We start from the raw sequence: 24,704 nt of genomic DNA, 5'->3' as shown, positions 1-24,704 counted from the left end.
TACATAATTGATTCAGCTGTGACAAACATTATGTCTCTCATCTACCCTAACCACCCTTACTTAGAGAAACAGAGATGATCATGATGTTGTGTTTTATTTTTATTTGCCTCAATAAGCCACTGACAAATATTGTGTCACTCCCTTAGGTATTCTTCTATAATGGTGTGGATACAGTTGTCTGTTTTAAGAGACAACACAATATACTTTGAACATAACTTTATGTACAACAATGTATGTGCATGTCACACTCCCCAACAGAGTATCACACAGTTTCCAGATGTGACTGCTAGAAGCAGATAGCAGAGCAAGCTGAGAAACAGCTGGCTAAAGCAAAACATGTATTTTTCTCTGTGTTTAGTTCAAAGGTAGCTAACATGTCGTCACTATAATAATAATAATAATAATTAGTATAAAGCAGTAACACAAAGCTAAATAACAGTAGAATTGATGAATTCTAAGCAGTGGTTCATGGTTTGACATTCAGTAATTACATTACAGTTACTGATGCCAGTGTAATACCTTTCCTTAAATAGTTAGATAGTGTGTGTGCTGTGTTATGAGGAGTTTGATGACACTGGTTTGCCCTCTTCGCATTCAATGAACAGGTTGGCCCGTGACGTGTTAGCTGGACTGGTAATAAGGCAATTTACTTTTGCCATTCAGAAATTAAGTTGTGTTGTTACAGTGCCTTCTCACTGACTGATATAATAGTCAATTGATTAAATTTTGTAAGTAATTTGCCTAGCACTGACAATATACCACACGGGACCCAGATGATCCCCTTTGTTTATTCTATTTTTCCCCCCTTTTTTCTGGGTGAGAACAACAACAACAAAAAACAATGAAACCTTGTCCTGACAGTACCGTGACATTATCTTAACATTACTCTGACGGCATAACCACCCCACAGAGATTTGTCATTCAACACTTGAAAGAGGTAGAGGCTGGGGGAGAGCGAGACAGAGAGACAGAAAGAGAGAGAGAGAGAGAAAGAGGAGGATTATCAAAGTCCCCATTCTCCCTCTAATCCACAATGTTCTACCAGAGAGAGAGGCAAGCAGTCACTCCAAAACCTAAACCTTGCTGCCAAAGGTTTGGTTAAAACATAGACTTGTATTGTTTGCTTTATGTTCACAGGCATAGCTGACAACATAAAGGGTTACTACTCATTTATGCAGCTGGAGATGCTAAGGAGAGCTTGTGATTAAAATGGAAGACTCAGCTTAGTTAACCTTATAAAAAGGGTTTGAATGCTGAAAAGACTAATTTGCTGCATAAATGTAAACATGCCACCGTCAAAATACAAACATGCTCAAGTGTTGAGAAGAGACGAGAAACCGAGAGCTGACGTGGTCATATCTCTGGAGGCGAAATAGCTTATTTATGGCAGAGGGATTACTCCCACTGTGTGTGTGTGAGACAAAGGGGTGGTAAATGTGCCACTGGCTACTACTAGAAGTGGAACTGTGCCCTAAAATCTAAGTCATATCCCAGCATGCATTGCACTTCAGCTGCCCTGACCCGCCACAATGAAACAAATAAGGATCCACATCCGCACAGACACACATTCATTTTCTTCATCTACAACCAATCATGCACTGACACACAACTTCAAGGTGCTCGTGATTCAGCAGACTACCTTGAATAAGGACAGGTTCATGCTAAAACACAAAGCAATGGCGTCTATGATAAGTTTTCAAAAAATGAGGTCTACAGCATTTTCTGATGTCAATTTTTTTTTTTTTATCTTTTGTCACCTCATTTCTATCAGTAATGCTCTTGTCGTCCTATTCTTGCTCTATCTCTCTCTGTCACTCTGTCTCTCTCACTCCGTCCGTCTCACCCGCCTGAAGCTCTGCAGTTAGGAGCCTCGGTGGCAGATTTTGCCTGGCAGTGCTAAGGACACATGCGCCTTGAAGGAAAGACAGAAAGACAGATGGGTGGGCGAAGGAGATAGACAGTATTTGTTAGAAGCTCAATTTCAGTCGTCCCTCCTTTCCCGATCCTTCCACTCTGTCAGCGGTGTAGTCAAGTAGGAAGTAGTGGGCACACTGTCAATTTACCAGCAATCTACTCCAAATTGTAATTACATGGAGGAACTTCCTTTGAGGGTTAGCTGATTTCGTGGTGTTGCATTGTCGATTAATGGTAATGTTGAGGTTTCACGAGTCATCCAGACTCTTTTCTCACACTCTCTGTGATGAAATTTATTTTATCATTTTATTTTATTTCAATTCTGCCTGACGTTATACACAGTGAGTTTGTTCTCCAAAATGTCTGGTTGGTGCTTGACTCAGCCTTTGGCATTGTTATCCACATACACATTTACCAGATGTGCTCCTTCTCAACCTTAAGCTCAGATGGCCCACCTGCCTCCCTTGACTTCATGACATCACCTTGGTTCTTGACTCACACACCTGCTCTCCTCAGATTGTTAAACCTTGGCAGCCTCAATGTCTTGCCTTGCGGGGTGTTTATTAAAACATTTAGGGATTGTGTGGTGTTTTTGCTTCACAGCTGCGAGTCATGAGCATGGGTGCATACACATAAATGACTGATGTCTTATGAGGCTTGTTGAGCTGGTAGAATGCATTTCTGACTTTTCTTTTTTATCAAGAATTACTGTAATTCAAATGAACTATGAGTTACATTTTAATGTACAGTGTAAATTAATTTGATATCATGAATCTGGTTAAAGCTTCATTACATACGACTTGTTTTATTGTGTTTTAATCAGGCATCTGGAAAATCTGATGTATGGGCATACAGCCTGTGAATTCAGACGTCCATGCAATAAAAAGAAGCTTACACAGAATGGTTTAGTCTGAACTGGCTTCTTGTCGTGATGATCTCACAAAGATCATGCAGCGTGAGGCATGATAATTGGATGTTTGCATAATCAAAGTACAAATGGGAATTGTCCAGATGAACACCACGCAACTGATTGATTTTCTTATTTACTTCTGTGTAAAGGAGATTTTGCCCCGCATTGTTTGCTAGTTGATTACGGCTAGTATTGTAAATTTATATGTGGAAAAGCACTAGAAAGCATTTCAAGCATAATTAGGTATCCTTCATTGCTCTTCCAACGCACCAAGAAATCACATACAGCGAGATCACAAGCTTGCATATCTCCCATCATATAGGCATTGTATCGAGCTAATTAAGAGATGTTTTCACGCTGAGATACAGATGGAGAGGTCAAGACTTTCTTGTGAGAAGAAATTATTTGTCTTAAATTAGAGACTTGAGTGCTTGCAGCAAAGCACAATAGACATTAAAGGCTCCAAACACACATGCTGGCTCATAAGATTACTCACAAGATTCTGAGGATGCCCACTGAGAGGAAATCCTGCATACATTTCATGGATGAAACTTTAAATATGTGAATTTACTAGAGTGGAGTTCTTTCACTGCACAACATTTTACAGTTTTTCGTATTCATTGTAATGCTGAGGCACATGGGGCCCCTGACACTAGTAATGCTTGTAAGAATTAGGCCTAATGACCACTGTGTAACTGTCTACAGGGGATAATGCTAGCATTGTTAGCTGTGCAGCAGCAGAGCAGCTGATTATAGAGGTACCAGCAGAGTCTGGAGCACACTAGTGTCTGTTTTAGATTTGAATTGATCATACATGGTGTTGGACACACTGATAATAATGATGACTGCAAACTTTGCAGAGTGAGTTGGAGGTGAGTTAAACTTTTTACATGTTGTTGTTACGAGTTTAAATTGATATTATAACTTGAACTCACACCCTTCATCACACTGATGGTCCATTAAAACAATGTAGACAAACAAAAGCTGAAACTGTTAAACAGTTGCTTGTCTTTTTTAGCTTTTACATTTAATTAACCAATCACTCTAATGGCCACTGGATACAGCGGGTGTGACCGCTGTGCAGTGCAGTACTGAATATGTGCACAGACAACTGCACACACAGAAAGTGCTGAATTTCAGTTGGTCCTGACACAACAGGCTGTCAGTCCAACAAGGTTGTGACTGCACATGCTCATGGTTCCACTGTTCATTGCACAAAAAACCCTATCTGCAATCTCATTCTTACCTTTTGATCGACCTTTGATGACTCCCTCCCATCTCTCTCCTCTTTTGCTTTCTTGAACTCCTCGCATCTGCTTTAGTTGTACCTTGACTCCTCTTGCCTCAAACTTCATCCCTCCACCCCTGCTCTTGTGGTTAGTTTTCAACTTGATGAAATGCTGCAAATACAAAAACAAACACGGGGACACAGCCACCCCCACACATGAGATTCTGTAAGCCATTTGTGTAACCCACCCATGGACCCATGAGAGAGTGTGGAAGCTATAAAAATGCTGACTGCATCTAGCTATGAGTAAGGCTTCTTGTTTGCGTATTTGTGTGTGTGTGTGTGTGTGTGTATAGCTGAAGAGAGAAAAAATGACTGATTCATTTCCAACCCTCTCATTGTGTCAGCAGCTGCTTCTCTTTGATGTGATTATGAGTGGGAGAAGTGGAGAAAGACTGAGAGGGAGGGAAAGACAGACAGTGAACTTCTGTAAGAGAGAGAAATAAGAAATAAGCAGGAATATTAACACTCAACGTGAATCTCTACACAGGTGTCGCCTCTGCAAATGTAAGCGCTAATAGCCAAGTAGTTTCAAGTCCCTCAGGGAGCCGCGTTGCTCATGCCAGTGTCCGACTAAAGTTGTACAAGTGATGCGTTTGAGTGAGTTTCAATATTGATGTGTCTTGTGTCTACACCATTTGGCTATTATAAATACACAGTGGAAGCCAAGAGAGTAGTCAGACATAGTGTCCATCCATTATTGAGAATGCCATTGAGACTAGATAGAAAACACACTGCTACATTGCCTGGTGAGGGAGAAACATGATACCCTTCCTCTGTGTTTTGTGGATGATGAAAAGCAGATAAGTACATGCTGGATTAGTTTTGACTTTCTACTATTTAGCCTTGTCTCATTGCTAACCCATACCCATACCAAGCCATTATCTAGCCTTTTAACATGATAGAGTGGCAAAATTGCTGGTACGGTTAAAAAAAAAAAAAAAAAAAGGAAAAAAAGAAGAAAAAAAAAGGACGAAATGAACAACATAAGTTTTTTGTCTTGTGTAAGTATGGAGTCTGCAGGGCATTTGCGCAGTAAATTTTGTTTCGATTCAGAACACATTTCTTGCACACAGCTGGAAATTGCTGCCTCGACATGAAAGGTTAGAGGGTTCGTCCAGAATATTAGAATTCATCCTCCCAGGGACTATAAATATCCTCAGCAAGTTTTCATGGAAATCTTGCGGTACTATTTTTTTTTTTTTTATATCTTGGGTAGAAAGTTGGCAATTTGGCTGGGGGGCATCTCCAGAGGAAAAATCTTGGAGTTTCCAAAATGGAAATGGTTCAAGCATGAATGTACAGTTGTACAATTGGCCAATATTTCCTCTGAGTTCAACCGGCAGCCCTGGCACAATCCTTTAAGACAAAATTTCCCCCTGGACATCCATTTTGACCCCTGTTATGGAAACACAGAGCTCAAACTAAAACATATTTTAAATCATAACATATTAATTTAAGGGGATTATACAGCTGTGCATCATTTTTGAGGAACTTGACAAAGGTCCTTTTTTATATAGATAGTAGGAAGTCTAGGAATAAACCAATAATCTGAACACTGTAAACAAGTAGACCCTAAGTATGCTCCAGTTTTTTGTTTTTTTTTCACTGGGCAAAGACACAATGCTGGAACATACATGTCTTCAATGTTTTAGTCTTCTTTACCCTTTCTTTTTTTTGGCTCAGACATTAAGAGCACACTGGGGAGACACTTCAGATCTGTTTCAGTAGTCAGCTCGAAACCGTGTGTGTTTGTGCATCTGCTATTCTGTATAAGCATGTGTTTGTTTAAGAGTCTGCAGGGTGCATACAAAACATGCTCTGTGAGCACCCTCACGTCACTTGCAAGTATGTTTTACTGTGAGTGAAAGCTCATAGGGTGTGGGTTTCCTCAGTGTGTGTGTGTGTGTGTGTGTGTGTGTGTGTGTTTCCTCAAGGCCCGAGCCTCTTGTATTCTCACATGCCTACTTATACCGTGCCTAGTCATGATCATGTGTAATGCAGCGCTCCATTTTACTGGCAAGGGAGGAGCAGGATCAGCCCAGTATTATTACTGAAAATGAGATGTCACGCTCAGCTCACTTTGGGGCAGCTGGCCGGACTCTCTCTAACTGATTTAGACTGTCTGTGTGGGTATGTCTGTGCTTGTGTGTGTATTTGTGTCAGGGACAGGGTGAAAGTGCTGGAGGGAGAGAGAGAGAGAGAGAGAGAGGCAGATAAAGAGAGGCAGAGAGGAAAGTAAAAAAACCAATAGAGAGAGAGTGAGAGCAAGAGAGAAAGTGAAAAGGGGGTTGTGTGTGTGTCACTTTCTCTGACAGTTATTTGCACAAATTATTCATAGATATGCAGTGTGTTGTGTACTGACGGCTTGAGGTGTGTTGTGACAGGTGTCCTGCTCTGTGACTGAAACAGGAAGATAGGTAGCATCTCATTATATATAGTACCACTTACAGATCGAGCCATCTGTCATCTTGTACCCTTCTGATGCATCATCAGCCATTATTGTCATCATTATTGTTATCCTGCTTGTCTGCCCTGGTGATGTTAATTTAAGTGAACCACAGCAGCTAAAATAAGTGAGGGAAAGTGAGCAGGAGAGAAAGAGAGAGAAGGACAGATAGAGAAAAAAATGAGAAAACAGAGTGACAGACATATTATAGATAGATAGATAGATAGATAGATAGATAGATAAATAGATAAATAGATAGATAGATTCCTTAATGCTGATTGATTCATTGTTTACTGTTAGCAAGCAATATGTTAGATGTTATTATTACCATAATTTCCACTAATATAAAACTTGATTTACTAAGATTTACTGGTTTTCTACATAAGTGGACATAATAAACAAACTGCTTGTCAGTGAAGTAAACTCAGATGAGACTGTGCTTTAAATGTGATTTGAAATAGCTTTTTGAAGTACATGAGATCTGCGAAGCAAACAAAACAATAGAAACTGCAGTCTTTTTTTAAATTGCAAAATACCTAGTGATGTTAAATCCTTGTAGGTATTTTTCGCTTTAACGCCCCTTTTTATTTGTATTTTCTTTATTTCAGCCCCAGGCCCAGTTTTCTCTCCTGTAACCCTGGCAGAACCACTGAGGACCTGTACTGAGTCCAACGAGAGCAAAAGAACCAACTAATTTTGGTGTACAACGTCGACTACCTGCCAACCCTGGGAACACCTTCCCCCACCGGAAAGTCTTCATAAAGGATAGGATACACAGCACTTTTTGGTCTTAATAAAGACAGCTGAGGAGTGAGAGGAACAAAGTAAGAGAGGAAACAGGTAGGGGATTTCTTTCCTGTTGTGTGTTGAGCTGAGGTTTTGATTTTCTCAGAACATTGAGAGAGTTTCTCCTTTTTGAAAATGGTTCCTCTGACTGACTGAACATATGTAAGTTATTTACCATGTGTGTTACTCTGTGGTTGTTCCCAGGGATATACCCAGCATGTTTGATCTTTACTTACCTTTATTGTCACACACACATACAACCAGTAATTATAATCTTTTGCAACAACACAAACTGAAACAACCTCACTGTTAGGCACATGCTCAGCTTAACAATAGCCCTTGAAGTGTGTGTCTTTGCATATGTGTGTCTGTGCGTCATGTATGTTACTTTATACCAGTGTGTGTGTGTGTGTGAGAGAGAGCAAGTGGGGCTTTTGGCATAGTTTAACACTGGGGTGTAAGCATTAGTTAGTGTCTTTACAGGCATACATTTTGCCATCTTCCCTGCTTTCATTGCGCTTACTCCACTGGCAACACTGTCATTAGTGCTGACAGTACTTCACTTACCACAGCTATTATATTCTGTCTGTGTGTGCACATGTAAGTGTGCTGTGTGTGTGTCACGCAGAGATAAAGTAAAAGGAGTAATTGTTGTAATTATTTCTTCTCCATTCTCTTCCCGCCCACTGTGCTTGCGTTGAGGAAAATCTCGCTACTCTAAGAAGAATGTAAAGCAGAGAAAATGCAACTCAGTTTATCCACCTTTATACTCATGAAAGAGTTTCAGCACCATTTTATGGTGATCATATGTCATTGTGATAGATACTACTGTCAAGGGTAGACTCAGCATTCCTGATGATAGCATCACAAAAAAGGGAAGTTACACATGTAATCACTGCATTGGAACGGATTTTGCCAATCAAAAATAAATAAATAAAAATACACACAATAAGGCCAGGCATAATAAACACTGTAACTGTATGCAAATTAGTTTTGCAATCGGGACTTTAAGAAGAAATTATTCATGCAGGGCTTAGTTTGAATTTTCTGTTCCTTTTTTTGGGGACTCAAAAAAAAGTGCACCCAAAATGCTCAGTGGTCTTAATCAGCCTGGTAGGAAAAAAAAAATACAGATTGGGCCTTTAAAATGTGACTATAGAGCGAATTCACAATCAATAAATTAGTTCATTCAGCTGCGGCAAAAACATGATTTAAAGTGTAGCATATTTTGTCAAATATATGTAGTTTAACCAGCTGACTTGATGTGTCCTGCCCTCACATTCAGCCTCACATTCTGGTGTCTCTTTCACCTGTTATTCTGTTTTTGTTGCAGTGGAGTTTTCTAAAATATAATGACGTGTGAACACAATCATCCCTGCTCCTCAATGCCAGACGTGGTTTCAAGCAAAGACTGAGCATGGTGCACATTCATTTCCAGCGTCCTTATATGCACCACCAGTCAGTGTGAGCTTCAGCCTCTCTATTGGACACTGTGTCTCCTCACAGGGCTTTTAGAAGTAAGCAGAGTTCACTCGCTAAAGGGCTAATTTGCTAGTCTGTGCTGTAGCTTAACAAAACAGCCCAGTCATTAAAAGAGAAAAGAGGAAAATCCAAAGCCAACACAAGCCCTATTCTTGTTTCAAAAATCACAGTGACAGGACAGTGGCATCATGAATGTTACACCCAGAAATAAAACAAGCATTTAAACTGGAGGCAGTAATACTTCAATTTACTGTTGTCATGTTGCAGTACCTCTAGTTAGTGTTTCACTTTGTTAAAAGCATCTGTGAGTGTACTGTATGAGTGCATGTGTGCACATGGCCTATATGAAGAAATCAGATGTTTCTGAGTAAATATGATACTTCATGTGCATCGCTGTGTGCATGCATGTTTCCTATATAATCAGCTGTGACCTGCTTAATCAGTAGCTGTAACCCTGTAAAAATTTATATGGTTGGTCGCACAGTTACATCTGTCTGTGATATAATCGCCTATATGAGTAAATCCCCTTTCCTTTTCATGTTTGAAGGCTTTTTAGCCCCTTCATGAAACGTTCTGAGGAGGACACTGTCAGTTCGTCAGTCATTTCAAATCACTTTGGTCCAGTCGGTTATAGAAGCAGAGTGGCCTCCAGGGGCCCCTTATAGAGCTCTTTGAGTCTGACAGGAGAACTAATAAAACTTGGTGATGTTTTTGTGGGCTTACAGTACGGTGCAGCAAAACATAAAATACTTTTCTGATGCACAAACCAGCAAGAGTGGGTGGAAATTCACTTAATAGTGCTGCCTAGGACATAGAGTACTGAATTTTTAATCAACTAATTAGTTTGCATTTTAGGACAAAACTGGCCCCTTTTGCATACAAACAGCCTATTTATCACAAAAATCAAGGCTAAATTCTCAGAGTGTTTATAGTAAAAATCTGACCCAGGTGATACTGGTGTTTTAAAGAGATATGACGCATATACTGTAGTGGAAATGTACTATTGCAGGGATGACTGAAGTGAGCCAGAGGCACTGACATCATAAGCATGCTAAGGAGAGAATATCTAGACATTAACATTGTTTCAGTTAACCAACTGAGAAACTATTAACTGTTATAGGCTGTTAAGGGAGGCAATTATTGACTTAGTTGATGAGACTGAGGAAGACATCATGCCTGTCACTCAATGATCTAAGTCATTACCGGCATTGTTAAAATTCTGTTAACACTCCAGGTGTTTGCATATGGCTCCTTCCAGTCACATGTTGCCTCTAATCTACATGAGTCAGATGTTTTATGCACTATTAGTTCTTGCAGAGATTTGCCCATTTTCCATCAAGACGGCAAGAAATTGAGGAGAAAGGGAGGGAGTTTTGATTGTTGCAGGCCATTCAGTTGTTTAAGGTACTATTGATGGCAGTATTTTAAGAAACAGCAGTGTCTGTACAGATGGAAAGAACTTGGTGACTTGGTATACTGACAAGGCAAAAAATAAAAAATAAAAAATAAAAAATACAACAACAACAACAAAAAACTGCATCATCATGTCAGGTGATTGTGCCTTCCAGGTTTTGCAATGAATAATTATTGGAAAGAACTCAGCACATTCACGATGTGGCATCCAAATCTTGGTAGGACCATATACAGGGGATCAGAACAGCATATTTTAAATTTGTGGTGTCAGTGGCCACATCTGTTTTCTGTTGCAGTAATCCCTAGACTTAATTTACACATAGTAGAAAAGTAATTGTCTAAGAATTCTATGCTATTCTATGCAAAGAGGCAGTTATTCCTGTATTGTGATTGCTAGCACTTTGAATGCCAACGAATGCAACGTTGTTACACAACAACAGCCTGAGGAATCTGTTGCACTGGGACACAGTGCAGCATGCAGTACTCACACAATACATTTATTCTTATAAGAACTGTGCAGTATAATTGTTTAGTTAACAAGAGATGCTGCATTTAGGTTTCATGCCTCAATTAAGGGCACCAACTTTGACAGAGTGAAAGCTCTTCCTCACAAACTGCAAATAATCAAATCTATGTGGAACTATGCAAGTAAGATATATTTCTATGTTATGTGTTTTGAGGGAGATTAACTTTATTTTTCTCTGTGTGAGTAATTAATGTGTGTACATCCTCGTGTTGTGCGCGTGCACTGCAGACATGCCACATATTTGTGGATGACAGTGTAAGCTGTGTGTCTTTCGTCACGAGGCACACATGTCCAACTACCCACGGCCAATGACATTGACTCTGCTCAGAGATCAGTACATTTAATTTCTGAACCCTTGTTCAGTCATTCATTTTAAATGGATCTGGTCTTGTATTGTCACAGACTGAAGCACACACCTCTTCACTACATTCAGAAGTAAGTGAAAGCCATGTTGACACTGTTGACATGATGAGGGATGGCCCAAGTGAGGGCTATGAAGAAAGAGAAAATGAGAGAAAGCCTATGTCTTTATTGGGACAGATACCTTAATGTTTTTATATGTACCACAGCCAAAGTGTCTGCTTACTGTTCCGATCCACCCCATTTAATCATCAATCTAGCAAATCCCGCTTTAATTATAAGCCACCCCCCTCACCAAACTCAATCAGAACAAATAAAAGAGCCTTTTCAGCTATAATGGGATTATCGATTGGGTGGCAGCCTAGAACTGAGACTTTGTGTATGTTTGCATCTAACTGTGTGTGTGTGTGTGTGTGTGAGTGAGTGACAACTAAGCTGTGTGTGCATGTATTTTGTGTGTGTGCGTATGTGTGAGTTTAGAGCAGCACGGAAATGATAAATGGAAAGACTTTTATGTGTGTGTAAGAGTGTGTGCCAGCATTGTCTGGAGTCTTGTCTGTGTATGCGGGTGTTGCCAGTGAAGGGCTGAAGGAACGAAGCATTAAATTACCTCACAGTTTGAGTCTCATCAAGTGTGTGACATGTTTTACTGATGAGTTCTGAGCTTATTTTGACTCATATGCACCAAGACTTTCATTAGTTTGCTTTTCCCATTATCTCAGACTTCAAAGTGGCTGTAAATTGTCCTTTCTTGGCACTTGTTGAGTTGGTAGGAGTTACTGTAGCTGGGTTTAGATTTTACTGCTACCAGTAAATTTGTAAAAACCAATTTCAGGTAGCTGGGGATAAAAATAGCACCTGTCAGTTATTGTTTTTTATTATTTTGTCTCAGTGGTGACTCCTGTTTTTCCAGGTTCTTTGATTGCCATATTATTTGCATATGAAAGTTTACATTCTTCATCTAGTGATGCAAGCTGAGTTGAAGTTTTACGCCAGTCTGTATGTATGTGAGCAATATGTGACAATGAATGTGCATTGGTGTGCACATTTATGTAGAATAATCGATGAATGTGATGCTATTGTCTCTAGAACCATGTTTAGGTTAAATATTTGTATTCTAAATCATGCTCTGACACACTTTATGCTATGCACGCACATGCTTTGGTTACCCTTATACGACTAGAGTGCAAAAAAAGTAACCCAGCCTGGTGATAATATTAAATCTCGGTGGAGGTCTGAACTCCTGAACTTCTCTTCAGACTGCTGCCTGTTTGTCAAAATTTGCAAAGTGAAACATACTTTCCCATCTCATGCCCTCGTTCGCTTGTCTGTTCCTCTCCTCTTTCATTCGCTATCATCCTCCTAACACATGCAGGCCTCAGGTTTGATTAAAAGTCAACAGGGAGAGAACAAGTGAGGAGAACAAGATAAAGGGCAGGAATGGAAGATATGTGATATGATATATGTTTATATGCATAATATAGAAACATTTATTACCACTCACACACACTGTCTGTCATCTGTACCACTGCAGTACTCTCTTAACATTACTTTTTGCTTTCTTGATCCCTTACATCAGCCCCTGATCCTCTATTTAGTACTAGATAGACTGATAAATACTTCTCCAGTTCTCTCAGTTCCTCCTTGTCTCTCTCTCACTTACTCCCTCTGTCGTGCTGTCCTGTCTCTATCTCTTGCAGTGTTATTGCCTCTCCCACTCGGTTTTCTGTGTAACTGTGGGAGCCAGTATGCTGTGTCTAGCAATTACTAATTCTGCTCACATTAGGGTTACATCACCGGCCCTTTCCTCCTTTGATACTGTATTTGCACCGTAGCTTATTCTTCAAGTCTGGTCACCATGCAGAGAGAAGGTAAAATCTGTTGTTGCTGTTGTCTCTTGTCTCTTTCTCAGTTCAGCTCAGTCCATTTGTTGCTCTGTCTCTGTACTTCTAGACATTTCCGTGTTATTTCACCTCCTCCTGGAACACATTCGCGCTTGCATGGGTGCATTCAGAAACACAGAACAGAAGGTACACAGATGCATGCATGCACAGATATGCCCAGTGACACAGAGGGTAACACATAGACACATGGACATGCATTTAAAATGTCATTATGGAAATTTTTAAGAGGAGGTCTGATAGATTTTAAAGCAAATGAAAGAATCGGGTATACAGTATACCATCATTATGCCATGTTATGTCATGGTTTGACCTAATTCACCCTCTCCTGCAATTAACTCAACTTTTAAACATTACCTCACATTTTCCTGGCTCCCAACATCCTCCCTCATTCTTTCTCTCCGCTCTTTGAAGTGTTAATCCGCTTGCCAGGTCTGTTGGCTAATGAAGCACCAACCTTGAAGTACAGTAATTATCAGTGCCTTGTGTGTGTAAGAATGCCAGCGACAGAGAGGGAATTACAAAAAAGAAAATTACAATTATCACTGCTGTATTTCTGTATACTGTTTGTATGTGTGTGTGTGTGTATGAGAGAGAGAGAGAGAGAGGGTCAAATATGGTTCTCGAGTTATATCCCCATCTCACTGACAACCTACTGTGTGTACTGAGCTCAGCCCTTTTGGTGCAACATTGGTTGCTTTAGTGGACAGCAGCTATCATTCTTATAAACTCACACATATGGTTCATACACACACACACACGCAAAATTGCCTGTAGCGTACCCTTGATTAGACAAGAGAAGACAAGAGGAGAGAAGAGGAGACGTGGTGGGATGCGGGAAAGGGGGAAATGAGGATGATCTGAGAGGAGAAAAACAGAAAAGAGGATAGGACATCACTGCTTTGATAGCATGGTCCTTGTCCATGATGTGTAAATGGAGAACATTTACGTAAATTTGAGAAAGAGCGAGCGAGACAATGTATTTGTCTTGGAGATGAGTAGGAGGTTGCATGGGCCGCACTTCATCCATGATAATCTATGCTGACACTCACATTACGGGCTCTGCTCTCCACCAGATGAAAAGAAAAAAAAATCCTAGTCTACAGAGGAATGCCAGGGTTATGACCAACAGACCAAGAGAGTGGGAGAACACAGGAGAAGAAATAGTAGGAGAACATGAGAGAGAAAGAAAGAAACATCCCCCATATACAGCGAGCCATACGTGTTGCATAAGCTGACCTATCTAGTGCTGTAATCAGATCAGTATGCTCGCCCTAATCCAGAAGCAACCGCTAAACAACATCAGTTCAGCTAAAAACATGATGACTGACAGCCAGAGGTCGGGAGATAGAAAGAAGGAGAAATATGATCAAAGGAAGAATAGTGCATCATTCAGACAATCCTCCCATGGTGATTTTGTGCATCCACAGTCAGCGGGGGTTTTTTCTTTGAATGCGTTTGTTTCACGGGCAGATACTTCTCGCAGTGGGGGTTAGTGCATGTGAGCGAGCGTGTGTTTTTTATGGTGTATCTACCATGTATATTTCATGACCGCCATGATATTCCTAGGTCTGCGTAATCTCTAATGTTCACTATTCTCAGAGAAAGAGGGAGGTAAGTGGGGGGTGTATGCTTGGAAGGTAAGAGTAGGACCATGTATGTCCATGTATGTCCACTAACCGCCTTGTTCACACACACTGCGGACTGCCTGTGTCGCAGGATTTTGCAGAATGGATACAGGACTGTTCAGACCAGCAGCCTCTATGACAGTTAAATCCACCATAGGGACCAGAAATACCCTTTTAAAATAGGCTATTTTGCAAGCTTCTTCTGTTTCAATGATATCTTCAATTTCTCCAGACAGTCTTGGGCGCTCTTGTTGTCTAAAAAATGAGCTTTAGAGTGAGGAGAACGTCAACAAAGAGAAGCAGAACACTTTAAACAATCTATTATTACCTGCTCTGTGGAGTGATGCGAAATCTGTCTGAAATTAATCAGAGATGTATGTATTAATAAGATATCCACTGCAAGGCTACTTTTAGTCTTCTTGAAACTATTATCGCAATAAAAAGGCAGTTTGGAGAGAGGTCTAACACTGATTAGTGAAAGAGAAACCAAATGCGTCACAGTACATGGTCAGTTTCTTTTTTCCCTTACTGCAGATTAAAATTCATGGATTCATGAAACCCAGGTCATTTGACACTCCTCCCTACTTCTCTCCAACAGTAAACTAGCAACTCTGCCATCACTCCAAACTCCTTTGTCCATCCTCAAACCCCACTCCATCTCAAAAAAATCCACATCAGTGTTCACCCTTATTTTCTGCTCTCATTGCAACGACAGTGGATGTGCTTGGGTGTCTGTTGTGCGTGATACTGCAGTGAAGTGGTTCTAGTGCAACGATTTGGTGTATTTTGTTTTTGTTTGGCCCAGTTGCACTCTGGGATTTGATTATGCATCTGTTTGAACAGAAAACAACTGTGTGTATTCCCACAGTTCTGAGGAGTTTTTCACCCTATTTATAAAAATGAGTGACAGTGAATCAGACTCCAGTTTCAGATACACTGTATTTAGTTTTTATTTATTCATATTATTCCATTTTGATCCCATCTGTCTATACAAATCAGCAGCAACTTAGTCCATGACTCACAATCAGATGATTCTTTAAAACAAATTGTAGCCTATTTGAGCACAGAGAAAACTCCTTTGAATGTCAGTTCACATTATTTCTGTAAAGGATTACACTTGATCCTTGCAGAATCTTAAATAATGCAAAACACATGACTGCTGCACTGATGCGCTCAGTAAACAATAAGTGATTTAGCTCAGCATACACATACCAGATTCACAGACGCTGATAAGAAAACGGTAAGCACTGATGGTGAAAAAACTGAACTGAGGAGCCACTTACTGATTTTGAGTTCAGCTCCCGAGCGATGCTGCACTTTTCCTCTGTGCTGTTTTTCATGTCACTCTGCTGCAGCCTTCCACTCAAATAAGCAAATGTGCTATTAAAAAGTTTGGATATACAGTATTTTTAGAATAGTTACAGGAAAGTTATTACTGGGCCATAGTGTGTGTGTGTAGTGGGGGTCTCAAGTAAGATGCACATCCACCCACCCACCCACACACACACACACACACACACACACACACCTATAACCACCACACACATACATTGCCAAGAAGATGAAACTGGAGCACTAAATGAGGAACAGTGTCGTCTGAGACCTAGCCCAGTGTTATTTTAAACCTCGGAAGCATGTCAGGGTTATACTATCTAGGTAGCCTAGAATGAGAGTGACCTATTAGCCCATGCCGCATATCATATGGGTTGGTAAATAGGTGTAAAGCCCTTAAGGTTGCTTCAAAGACAATCCAAACTCAAAACTTAGCCACAGTCAAATAAATAAATTGATAAATAAATAAGTGACAATAAATAAGTTATACAAAACAATCAACATGACATATCAGTCACAGTCCTGTGATGGCTAGGTGTGCAGTATCAACTGTTGCTGACACTATTACGGTACTATACTATAGTAATCAGCAGTACTGTTAAACATAATAGAGCCATTCTGCTGTTTCTAAGCCCTGGTAGCTTCACTGTCTTTCACAGAAGCCAGCTGGTCAAAAATGCATTATTAGTATTGCCCTAATTTAGCTATTTATTCACAAAAATGCATAGTGTGATGACTGTGACTTTTCAGTTTTATTAAGAGAAGGAACCGTGGCTGACACACCTGAACCTTGCTTCTGAATTTGTATTGTGCCCCCAGAAAAATCACTTTCCTCCTTGTGAATGTTTATTTCAGGCTCATTATTCAGCTTGTGTTTTGATCGTTTTACACTACCTCCCCTATGCAACTACTCAGACTTATTAGTTGTTATTAAATACAATTAAGTGCAATAAAGATGTGCAACTCTCATGACAAACAGAAGATCACATCTGATTTAAATTAAGGTAAAACACTAAGGAACTATATGGCACATGCACATTTTACATATATGCCACGCTAATTACACCAAACATGCTTCTTGTCACTACTGTGTGGTTTTGCTAAAATTGCGAGTTGCAGATCTATTTATGTGTGAGCGACCGAGGCAGACTTGGCTTACAGAGCAGTGAGAATGTGGCAGCGATCATTAACATTGCAGTCAGTGGTGTAAGAAACCATTGTTATCACAACCAAAGCCATTGTTCTTCCAACAACCTTGTGTTTCTGTATGATCACAGGCAATATGCTGATATGCCTACATACACGTAGTGTCGCCCACGGACAGAGATGGAAAAAGAGTGAGAGCAGGCAAAAGTAAATTATTTGCACAAATCAGCGTGTAAATCATCCCACCAAGAGTGGGTGCTGGACATTGTTACCGCTCTAAGAAAAGGTACAGCCATTGATTCCCCACCTTTTTAATTGGATCTCCTGCTGTGGCTTGCAGGATGGTGTCAGGTAGAAAAGAGAGAGATGGAAAAAAAACAGACATATTTATGGGAGCGTAGTCTTACTGTCACCAGGCTGTCAGGAGAGTGATAAAGAAAGGTCGGGAGAGACAGAGAATAGCATGTAAACTGATAATGATGGCTTCTAAAATTTCCAAAGCAGCCCAGGGGACAACACAAGTTTTGATATTTACTTTCCCTAACATAACTTTGTCATCTCGTGCTCTCTCTGTCTGTGCTCCCTCCCTCTCTTTATCTCTTTCTCACTTCCGCAGCCATTTTCTCTCTCTTTCTTCTTGCACTTTTTTTCTCCTAATCACAAGTTTTTCTTCTCTCCCACGTTTTTTTTTCCTTCTTGCCATCTATTCCATTTCACTGCCTCTTCTCTATACCTCCACCCCCAGCCATGGCCTACTTCTCACCATCTGACCTCATCATCTTAGTGATGCAAGGCAGACACAGGTCTTTAACTTCCTTCTATCCACTTTTAATCTATAATTTCTAATTATTGGTCCTCATATTGTAGCACATGCCTTAACATAATATTTTCCTATCTGGACCACTGTAAGTCTTTGCTAAGGCAGGGCATACTGTAATCAGTTCATAACTGTAATTAACCCAAATTCAGAATTAGCTTGAGTTTATGTAGCTTCCCAGAGCTGGCCCCTAAAGTCCCACATACTGTTTGGGATTCTGTCTGTTGTTGACTAACAACTTATGGCTGAGCTTTAAAAGCCATATGAGCCTCAGCATAGTTTGAGACTTTCTGGACTCTAAGTTCTGGTCATTCTACAGAAGAGACAACCAAGGTTGAGCAACAGGGGAAAGCTGTGGGTCACGAGGTAGAGCGGGGCGTCTCATGGCTGGCGGTTTGATCCACAGATTCCCTCCATCTACATGTCAAAGGGGACTCGGACAAGACACTGACCCCCAAATTGCTCCCAGTGGTCAGACCATCAACTTGCATCACTGCCATCTGTGTTTGAGAGAGTGCGTGAACGGGTGAGTGAGAAGTAACTTGTAAAGGGCTTTGGATAAAAGCATTATATCTTACAACCCATGTTTTCACCTTGGTATATGCTGTTGATTGACTTACCTACATGCTCATGTTTTACTAATGCTTTACCATTTATACTGATTGCACTATTACTCTCATATGACTCTTAATCCATTGATCTTTTACTTTGGTTTGTTCTGGGATATACACTCTTGGATTTTTGTTGTCGACCTTCTAATTGGATCTCTTGAAAGTTTGCATGTAATTTAGGAAAAAAAAGTTCCCTTTCCAAGTTTAATGTAGAGAATAATTTAATAATTATCCATACATATGTATATTAGAGTAGAGTAGGTTAAGAGTGGAAGTCGAGGAAGAATGGATGGAGCGTGGCAGAGTGAATGTAAAATACTGGAATGTTTTACTGTGTGAACGGAGGAGTGACCGGCTGGGGTGAGAGAGAGACAGAGGGAGGGTGAAATGATGATAAATGTTATGAATGTAGTCTCAGGCTCAAGTATATACACTTCCTACCTCAGCACTTGGTGCAAGGACAGGAGGGTGCAGACTGGCAAATGTTATTCACTTTCTCTTATAACTGGTTGTCAGATTCTTGTAGGTATGGCTTACTTGACAAAAAACTGCATAATCATAAGCACATAAAAAATGGAATATGAGAGACTAAGTGTCATGTGAATACACAGATCTGACAAGGCTAGTAAGCATCTAGAAATCTCTTAGCAAAATCAATACCTCCACTCTCACTGGTCTCAATGCTATATAACCATATCTGCTTGTGATTTACACTGATCAGCCACCACGTTAAAACCACTTGCACAATATTGTGTAGCCCCCCCCCTTGTGTTGCTAAAACAGCTCTGACCCATCAGGACATGGAAATGGGACCTCAAAGGGTGTCCTGTGGTGTCTGGTACTGGGATATTGGCAGCAGATCCTTTTGGTCCTGAGGGTTGCAGGGTGGGGCCTCCAACATCTGGCTTGTTCCAGTGCATCCCACATATGTTCAATCAAATTTGGATCTTGGGGATTTGGAGGCCTACAACATTGTTAAATTCGGTGGCATGTATCAAAGTCCAGATGAATGTCAGACCCCAAGGTTTCCCAGCAGAATATTGTAATGTTAAGAGATGATTAATGTTATTCACTTCACCTGTCAGTGGTTTTAATGTTGTGGCTGATCGGCGTACATTGAGGACCACTGGGTCAGTTATTCCAGCAGCTGGAGAGATAAAACATAAACACAGAGTACTAAAGCAGCAATCAGCATGGCAGCATTGTGTTAATGCAAAAGCAGTAAGTAATTGAGTATATGGGAAAGTTGTCTTAATTTGCAGAAATGATAGTAACATAGTAGTATTCATGCTGGAGCACAAAGCCCAGCATGTAACCCCAGATTTATGCTGAGGGATCATACAGGAGCAGGCACTACAGCTAAGTGCTGAGGCCAGCACAGGTCCTCTAATGACTGCTGGATTGAGGTTTCAAAAATACACTGAGTGAATGGAGGACAATTGATTAGACCAGCAACTTCCATCGAGAAAAACAATAATAGTCATTTATTTTCACATACTGTTAGTGTCTAATTAACTCAGTATCTAATTTCACTGCATCAAATGCACGTCTGAATGATAAATTGATCAGCTGCCACTTGAAAACCACTGACAGATGAAGTGAATAACACTGATTATCTTGTTACAATAGCACCTGTCAAGGGGTGAGATATATTAGGCAGCAGTTCTTGAAGTTGGTGTGTTGGAAGCAGGAAAAATGGGCAAACATAAGAATATTAGCGACTGGCGAAGGGCCAAATTGTGATGGCTAGACAAGTGAGTCAGACCAGCTCCAAAATGACAGGTCTTGTGGGATGTTTCCAGTATACAGTGGTCCAAGAAAGGACAACCTGTGAACTGGCAAAAGGGTCATGGGCACCCGAGGCTCACTGATGCATAAGGAGTTATTGTTGCATTGATTGCTGAAAACCTTAATGCTGGCTATGATAGAAAGCTGACAGAACACACAGCAGTGGTCTAGTCTGACGAATCATGTTTTCTTTTCGTGTGGACGGCACTAGAGTGCACTATGGGAAGAAGGCAAGCTGGCAGAGGCAGTTTGATGCTGTGGGCTATATTCTATTAGGAAACCTTGGGTCCTGGCATTCATGTGGATTTTGCTTTGACATGTACCACCTGCCTTAACAATGTTGCAGACCAAGTACACCCCTTCATGGGAATGGTACTCTCTGATGTCAGTAGCCTCTCAAAGCAAGATAATGTACCCTGCCACGCTGCAAAAATGGTTCAGGAATGTTTCAAGCTCAAGGTGTTGCCTTGGCCACCAAATTCCCTAGATCTCAATCCAATTGAGCATCTGTGGGATGTTCTGGGGGGAAAAAAAGTCTGATCCATGGAGGCTCCACCTCATGACTTACAGGATTTAAAGGATATGATGTTAACTTAAGCAAGATGAAATGATGGCAAGCAGAAATCCCAAACTTCAGACTTCAGTCTGTGCTTTTACACATTCTATGACTTTATTCAAGATGTATAGTAAAGTCTGTGTGTATCTTCCTATTTGATAAAACGCTCAGATTATTCTCTCTCCTTTCCAGATTATTTTTGTCCTATCTTTCCTACAGTATGTCTAGCATTTCCATATGTTTCTTGAAATATGTGTAGTGATAAAAAGCAAAGCCATCAAATAAGTTATGGGTTGTAGAGTCAAAAGATGAAGCAATAACAATTCAAATTTAACTGTAGACATAGAGAAAAAAATATAGCAAATGGAAACTGCTGACTCCAGAAAACGTTACATCAAAGTTTATATGTGCATCAGTGCACTCTTACACCAGAGTCATCCACACTCTGAGTTTTATTCAGTAAGTTATGAGGCAGCAGTACCAGGAGGGCACAATGACAACACAAAGAGCTTTACATGCACGTCTGTTGTTTGTGCTTTATCCAGGTTGTAGATCATTGGGGTGTGATGCCAGACAGTCAACATCTTCTCCATGTCACACCAGGTAACATGCCCATTTCAAATTGGCAACAAGAGGTGCACCAGCCAGCAAACATCTCAAGAGATGAAGTGGGAACATTTCATTTCTCCATGTCTGTGCCTGGTGCATATTCTACAGAAAATATAATAAGCATGAGCATCATGTCCATCTATATCCATTTTCAGACCCCACATGTCAACAGTTATGTAACACTGTGAAAGGAGTCATTTGTAACATTTTTTTTGCAGTATATTCACTAGAAACATCATAGTCTACTAGAATTTAGGAAAAACTTATTCTTTTTTTTAATGAAACAGTTAAGTTTATGATTGAGTTTTGAACCCTTTCACCTCTGTTTAATACAATGTATAGTAGTGAAACCAGCAGCTGCTTGCTAAACATGCCAATCTTCTTTTTTAATAAATCCATAAATCTGTTAGCAAGCTCATGGCAGTTTTAATTTCCATATTCATTTTGTTGTCATTGTGTATAGTTTACCAGCAAATAGATAGATGAAGGTAACTGAATGGCTGAAATAGATGAGCTGTCACAAGCAGTATGCACTTTACTTTATGTAAAGGATGTACAAATGCTTCACAAACATTACAGGAAGTATAGTTGAGTATGTGATCTATGCTATGGAAAGGTATTATGATAATAATTCCCTTGATCTACATTTGTTTTCATAAATATTTATAACTAAGGGACGTGCAAACTTGACCTGCGCACAGTTTTACTGTCACATCAGATGTCTGATCAGAATATGAATGCATATATCAAGGGAGGGATAAAATAAATCATTAACATGTGCATGTGCAATCACGTACACAAAATTACCAACAGTATTAAATATTGTTGAAGTTCATACAAGCTGTAAGATATCGTTAGATCAAACTTTAATGAGCCACATGGGGGGAAGTAGATTGTGGCAACAGCAAGTAGCAACGGGATACAATAAGAAAGGATACAAGAAAGAGGGGGGAAAAAAGACATTCTCTGGAGGTCATGACTACTTCCACCGTGAAAGATCAAATGTCAGAGGTGAATGGCATGAAGAAGAGCATCTGAGAGAACAAGACCCACCAGACCTGTTAGTGAAGGGGCGACAGTGGCAGCAGTACATGTCAGGTTTAATTGCTGTCAGTGAAGAACAAGAAGAAGAAGCTACAATGTGCTCATAATCACTATAACTAGACAGTTGAAGAGTGAAAAACATTGTCTAGTCTGATAAGTTGCAGTTTCTGTTGTGTGACCGAATATGTGGTGAAGCACTGATGAACAGGCAAGCAAGTGACTCTGATGCAAAACAAACCAAATTACTTGTTGCTGATGTGTTACAGAATCCATATAATATAATAAACAATTCTAATTGTTTTCAGGTGGAAATGGAAAAAATGCAAACCAGAAAAAGTTCAGATTTTTCCAGAAGTACAGACAGAATATGTGCCACATCAGGAAGAGGTTTAAACTCCAAGCTGAAATTGGGTGTGTAGAAAATGTTGAGCAGTCTTAGCTCTTAACATGAGAGAGCAAATGAAACACTGCTTGTTGTGTTGTTCCTTGGGGTGTGTGTGTGTGTGTGTGTGTGTGTGGGTGGGTGGGTGGGTGCAAGTGCTAGAAGAGCATACATCTTGTTCCAGTCCATGCCTGCAATCTTCCAAGGATTGCAATTGTGGTCGACAAATCTTGTCGTTTTAAGGATGCTAATTGGGGGAAGTGGCAGTTAGTTAAAACTCCCAGTGTGAGATAGTTCACTCCCCAGTGGGGGGTTGTGCTTCAGGGACATCAGGGGAGACAGCAGGAGGAAGAGCAAGCAGGGAATCTGGGTTTGGGAGAGAAACATGACGTGGGTAACTTTCAAGAGGTAGCTGTGATACAAAGTATTTTTCATTTTTATACTATTTTACTGGATGATACTGGTTATGTTACATGTGATGCCTTCAAAAGAGTATTTTGTCTCCGACAAGTCCTTCAGCCTGACAGACCACTGAGGTCCTTTGTCCCTACTCTTTAATATGACTCACAGGAGCATAGCACCCCTATTGCAGCAGGCAGACCAGACCTTTGTCATCATGATAACAATAGTAAACACATGGTTAACACTGTGGAACAGTGCACCCTAACCTCCTCTTCCCAAAGTGAAAGTCACACTCTATACTACTTCACCTGACTTCCTCCTTTCTTCCCTTGTATCCTGTATTTCAGAAGACAACATATTGAGCTTTTGAAAGAGTTATGGGGCCAGCGAAACATCCAAAGTGCCCACTGATGTAACAGTGGTGACACACTGTTTTCAAACATCTCATCTAGGTTTTGGCTTGCACATGCAGTGTTCATGCAGGTGCGCAGTAGGAATACACACATTACAAATTATATGCATTACTTAACCTCACTTGACAAATGATGACACATTGCAGCGCCGCCATAACAGCATAACAAATGACTGCGAGAAGAAAGCAAGCGACAGTATATTATACAAATATGATAATACATGTTCATACTCAGAGCTAAAGAACTGATCCAGCAACAGAATTTCAATCATATCAGTATCAGAATTAAAGCAGTGTGTTTCCACTGATGCACCACAGCATAATCAAGATTTTTCACTCTTTTTTCTTGTGTCCACACAGGTCAGTGTCTGATACAGAAGCTGCATTACCTGTGCCACACAGGATAATTTATAGGTGTAGGTGAGAGATTGTGGTTGAAGGCGGCTATACGCTTGTGAAAGCACCCACTGAAAGCCTCCTTCACACTGTGAGTCTGTGCAGGAGTGTGAATCTTTGTACGAGTGTGATTTTGAAGAGCACACTACTGTGCACACACACACTTCTCTTTCGATGGGAGAAAATAGGACAGTGTTAAGTGTTGCATATGTCTCGTGTCTCTCAAGCGTTTTTTCCCCCCATCTATTTCCAAAGATGTTTGTTGATGTTTGTGTGCGGTGGTGAGTCTGGCTGTGTGCCTTAGACATCAGCTGTCACCAGAGTCGGTCCAGTGGTAATACATCTAAAAGCGACAACACACCTCCTACAATTAGCTCCGACTATCATATCAATGCGGCACTCGTTACAGATCTGTTGCACTCTTGGCTGGAATCTATAGTTTTCATTTCTTGCATCTGTTTTTTGTGTAAATTTGCTCTCACTCTTTTCTTTTCTTCTGTTTGTACTCGGCTTTAGCTTCCTGCTTCGGCTTCTCTGTTGTTTATCCAAGGC

General features: G+C 40.4%; 1 protein-coding gene across 1 annotated transcript in view; it reads left to right on the top strand.

Annotated features, from left to right (window-relative positions):
- The window catches only part of LOC108880681 (protein phosphatase 1 regulatory subunit 29), a 59,796-nt gene that overhangs the window by 10,340 nt on the left and 24,752 nt on the right, over positions 1-24,704 (top strand). Inside the window, exon 2 of the mRNA XM_018672313.2 lies at positions 7,170-7,401. The gene's annotated coding sequence lies outside the window, so the exon portion shown is untranslated. The remainder of the gene's footprint in view (positions 1-7,169; positions 7,402-24,704) is intronic.

This window comes from Lates calcarifer, linkage group LG11 (assembly GCF_001640805.2).
Source record: "Lates calcarifer isolate ASB-BC8 linkage group LG11, TLL_Latcal_v3, whole genome shotgun sequence".
NCBI lineage: Eukaryota > Metazoa > Chordata > Actinopteri > Centropomidae > Lates > Lates calcarifer.
This window is presented reverse-complemented; position numbering and strand designations above follow the sequence as displayed.